The sequence below is a fragment of the Micropterus dolomieu genome, linkage group LG10, assembly GCF_021292245.1.
Source record: "Micropterus dolomieu isolate WLL.071019.BEF.003 ecotype Adirondacks linkage group LG10, ASM2129224v1, whole genome shotgun sequence".
In the NCBI taxonomy this organism is placed as follows: Eukaryota; Metazoa; Chordata; class Actinopteri; order Centrarchiformes; family Centrarchidae; genus Micropterus; species Micropterus dolomieu.
The window spans coordinates 29,170,088-29,175,704 of record NC_060159.1 but is presented as its reverse complement, the minus strand read 5'-3'; positions in this window follow the sequence as shown (position 1 = coordinate 29,175,704).

Below are 5,617 nucleotides of genomic sequence, written 5' to 3'. Positions count from 1 at the left end.
GTGATGATGAGGATGAGGATGATGGTGATGATGAGGATGAGGATGATGGTGATGATGGTGGTGATAATGATGATGATGATGTGATGATGGTGTTGATAATGATGATGATGATGATGATGGTGATGATGGTGGTGATAATGAGGATGATGATGATGAGGATGATGGTGATGATGGTGGTGGTGATGATGAGGATGAGGATGATGGTGATGATGAGGATGAGGATGAGGATGATGATGATGATGGTGGTGATAATGATGATGATGGTGATGATGGTGATGATGGTGATGGTGATGATGATGATGATGATGATGATGGTGATGATGGTGATGATGGTGGTGATGGTGGTGATAATGATGATGATGAGGATGAGGATGATGATGAGGATGATGAGGATGATGGTGATGATGATGATGATGGTGGTGGTGATGATGAGGATGAGGATGATGGTGATGATGATGATGATGATGATGAGGATGATGATGAGGATGATGATGATGATGATGAGGATGATGATGATGATGGTGGTGATAATGATGATGATGGTGATGATGGTGATGATGATGATGATGATGAGGATGATGATGATGATGGTGGTGGTGATGATGAGAATGATGATGAGGATGATGATGAGGATGAGGATGATGATGATGGTGGTGGTGATGATGAGGATGAGGATGATGATGATGATGATGAGGATGAGGATGATGATGGTGGTGGTGATGATGAGGATGAGGATGAGGATGATGATGATGAGGATGATGGTGATGATGATGATGATGATGGTGGTGATGATGATGATGGTGATGATGGTGATGATGGTGATGATGATGATGATGGTGATGATGGTGGTGATGATGAGGATGAGGATGAGGATGAGGATGATGATGATGATGATGATGATGATGGTGATGAGGATGATGATGATGATGATGAGGATGATGGTGATGATGATGATAATGATGGTGGTGATAATGATGATGATGGTGATGATGGTTATGATGGTGATGATGATGATGATGATGATGGTGATGATGATGGTGATGAGGATGATGATGATGGTGATGAGGATGATGAGGATGATGGTGATGATGATGATAATGATGGTGGTGATAATGATGATGATGGTGATGATGGTTATGATGGTGATGATGATGATGATGATGATGGTGATGATGATGGTGATGAGGATGATGATGATGGTGATGAGGATGATGAGGATGATGGTGATGATGATGATAATGATGGTGGTGATAATGATGATGATGGTGATGATGGTTATGATGGTGATGATGATGATGATGATGATGGTGATGATGATGGTGATGAGGATGATGATGATGGTGATGAGGATGATGAGGATGATGGTGATGATGATGATAATGATGGTGGTGATAATGATGATGATGGTGATGATGGTTATGATGGTGATGATGATGATGATGATGATGGTGATGATGATGGTGATGAGGATGATGATGATGGTGATGAGGATGATGAGGATGATGGTGATGATGATGATAATGATGGTGGTGATAATGATGATGATGGTGATGATGGTTATGATGGTGATGATGATGATGATGATGATGGTGATGATGATGGTGATGAGGATGATGATGATGGTGATGAGGATGATGAGGATGATGGTGATGATGATGATAATGATGGTGGTGATAATGATGATGATGGTGATGATGGTTATGATGGTGATGATGATGATGATGATGATGGTGATGATGATGGTGATGAGGATGATGATGATGGTGATGAGGATGATGAGGATGATGGTGATGATGATGATAATGATGGTGGTGATAATGATGATGATGGTGATGATGGTTATGATGGTGATGATGATGATGATGATGATGGTGATGATGGTGGTGATAATGATGATGATGAGGATGAGGATGATGAGGATGATGATGATGATGGTGATGATGATGATGATGATGATGAGCGCTGTAGTGGATCTTACAAGCTGCAGAACTGGGACAGGAGTGAGACGTCGCTGCTTCTTCACGTTGTGGTCCTGAAGATCAGCTCAGAGTGAGACCTCCCGCTGGTTCCTCCTCTCTGAAGGATCCGGTTGGCCCCCCGACTCACCCCCGCCAAGTTAGAGAGAAAATAAAGAGTGGAACTTCCGGATCAGATTTTCAAAATAAGCCATGTTTGCAAAATAATCAAAGACACGTTTTAAAATTTTTCTTTCAGTTCAGATTCTTTGATTTATTTATTCCACCGCAGGAAACTGAACTCACGAGCATAACGATCAGTTAAAGATGACATTTAATTGATTGCTGCTGGTTTAAATGTAGCAGATCATGATTCTGATCTGTGAGGGAATTTATTGTATACAATGATGTTGGTATGTTTATATATGTTCATGTTTGTATAGTGATGTTTTTATAGGTCTGGGGAGACCAAAGACAATTTTCCAGCCTTGGCTGGACAATAAAGTGGTATTTTATTCTATTCTATTCTATTCTTTTCTATAGTTTAACATTATTTTCAAGTGCAGACATTTAATGACAATTTAATGAGAGCTTAAAACATAGTATTAGTTTATTTCTGATGATTGTTTTGCACCAAGTCACCAAAGCTAATTGCCTGTATGTGTAAACTACTAAAGCTGATTCTGATTCATCTCAAACCACCTGTTTCTTTCTTACTTATATAATTGGATAATTCATCCAAAAAACATGTCTCACTAGCTGGCTTTTATCAAGCCAGCTAGCTTGACCCCACCTTGACTTACCTGCTGTTTGTTCCCTTGAAGGTCTGTTGCAGATGAACAATGGCGGAAATTCACGGCGAGAAACAAACGCAGCGGAAATTTGAAATGAGAAATGATCGCAAGGATTGGTTTGGTTTTTTGGAGTGTAGTTTGAAGGTTTGTCACGTACCTTGAGCTGAGCTGAGGTTTGATCCCATGTCTCCGGGTCTCCGGGCGGCGTGCTTCCCCACTGGACCATCTTCAGCGCTGTTTAAGATGAGCAACCAGAGAGAGGAAGAAGATCAGACTGAGGGAGGAACCTGCAGAAACTTCACCTTCGTCAGTCTGGAGAGGAAGCTTTGGATGGATGGACTTTCTGTCCTTTACTTTATAGGGATCCTGTTGTTGAGCTGTCTGAGCTGCTGGTCTCATAATGTTGAGGTGGAACAAGATGCCACTGATCTGTTCTCCCAGGTAGTGAAGAGGTCAAGAGTCCTGCGTTGTACCCAGGTGGCCTGGGTTCAATTCCTGCTTTGGGAGAAGGAGCTTTAACTGCTCTTTATTTCTGTTCTTTTACACAGTGTGAAGAAAAGATTTGAGCTGCCTGAGCTCTCACAGAGAAAATCAGTACATCTGGACTTCAGAGAAGAACTCTCTAACAAGATAAAGAATTCCCCTAGATGGCTTTTGAAAACTGATTTGAACATTGATGTCTTACTAACAAACCATCAGTTGTCAATTGGGCCAAATAGCCTAGTGCTTAGTGTTACTGCTGTCCGTGCACGAGACCTGGCTTCAATGCTGGGTGCGACGAGAGATTTTGCCGAGATAATCAACATCACTTTTGTAATCCTCAGTCCATGTGGTCAAAATTGGAGACATGAAAAATAAGAACATAATGAAACATGAGTTAGTCAGGATGATGGAAGAGAAATTCTTCCAGACCAAGAGATCAATACAGGATCTGAATCCACAACCTCATTGAATCCACCAGCTCCCAGAGCTTAAAGTTACATCAGCTCTCACAAACAATAATTAAACTATTGGAAGGACTGCAGTTCAACCCGACACTAAACTGTTTCTGTGTGGCTTCCTGGTGCCAGTTCTTTTAGACAACGGAGACACCTGACGCATCAAATCTGATTCATCTTGTCCTGCAGCTGGAAGTGAACCTGAGGAGTTCAGGTGAAAACCACCAGGCCACAGACAGAGGGTGTTTGACTCCTGACACGAAGGCGTAACTGATGCAACGTCTTTAAACTGGAACAGAGATCTTTATCCTAAAGAAAATGTGTGGGAGACTGCGGCTGAAGGTCGAGCAGCCTTTATCCAAATCCTGTAGCGCCACCTTCAGGTTAAAAGAGCTACAGACTTGTTGGGCACATCCATCTATTCAGAATAACTACACTAGATTAATGTGCTCCGAGCAGGATCTGAACTCTAAACCTTTCCCTTTGAAAAGCAAGCACAGGAACACCGGACTGCTCTGATTCTGGGTTTTCTACTTTCTGTCTAAACCTGATCTGTTGTAGTGACATGAAATGTCCCCGATGCACCAGCAGAGGGCGCTCTATGACCACAAATGGACGGTTCGACACTGTTGGGCTCATTAATACGTTTTCTGTGAAGTCTAGTCCACTGTTGGAGAATAAAATAGGCACAGCAAAGGACTGCTCTGAAGAAACACTGATGAAATATTGGGGAGGCGAGGAGAACTCAGTCTGCAGGTACAGGTGAGAGTGAGAGAGAGAAAGGCTCGTGGCAAAGTACAGCTCTCACTCTGAGTCCTGACTCACAGTTCAGTTTTTCACCTCTCCATTTTTGATCGCCTGGACTGAGCATTATAAAAGTGATCCTGATTTCTCTGCACTTCCAGGAAGACTTGTTCTAAAGCAACAGCATCACCTGCCACAACACAAACCCCCACCGTCTGCACAGGAACCAGGAACCTGAACCACCGGACCACGTGGCCCGACAGAGAGCTGATGGTTTGTTAGTAAGACATCAATGTTCAAATCAGTTTTCAAAAGCCATCTAGGGGAATTCTTTATCTTGTTAGAGAGTTCTTCTCTGAAGTCCAGATGTACTGATTTTCTCTGTGAGAGCTCAGGCAGCTCAGAAAGTTCTGGCAGCTCAAATCTTTTCTTCACGCTGTGTAAAAGAACAGAAATAAAGAGCAGAGCTTCTCCCAAAGCAGGAATTGAACCCAGGCCACCTGGGTACAACGCAGGACTCTTGACCTCTTCACTACCTGGGAGAACAGATCAGTGGCATCTTGTTCCACCTCAACATTATGAGACCAGCAGCTCAGACAGCTCAACAACAGGATCCCTATAAAGTAAAGGACAGAAAGTCCATCCATCCAAAGCTTCCTCTCCAGACTGACGAAGGTGAAGTTTCTGCAGGTTCCTCCCTCAGTCTGATCTTCTTCCTCTCTCTGGTTGCTCATCTTAAACAGCGCTGAAGATGGTCCAGTGGGGAAGCACGCCGCCCGGAGACATGGGATCAAACCTCAGCTCGAGGTACGTGACAAACCTTCAAACTACACTCCAAAAAACCAAACCAATCCTTGCGATCATTTCTTGTTTCGAATTTCCACTGCGTTCATTTCTCGTCGTGAATTTCCGCCATTGTTCATCTGCAACAGACCTTCAAGGGAACAAACAGCAGGTAAGTCAAGGTGGGGTCGAGCTAGCTGGCTTGATAAAAGCCAGCTAGTGAGATGTGCTTTTTGGATGAATTATCTTTACTCAAAAAAGTAAGTAAGAAAGAAACAGGTGGTTTGAGATTTATTTAGAAGTGATTTCAAAACCAAACCAACTGTAAAACCAGGAAAACAAAAGAGTTCCACCTCAACATTATGAGACCAGCAGCTCAGCAGCAAATTACCCACTGACATCC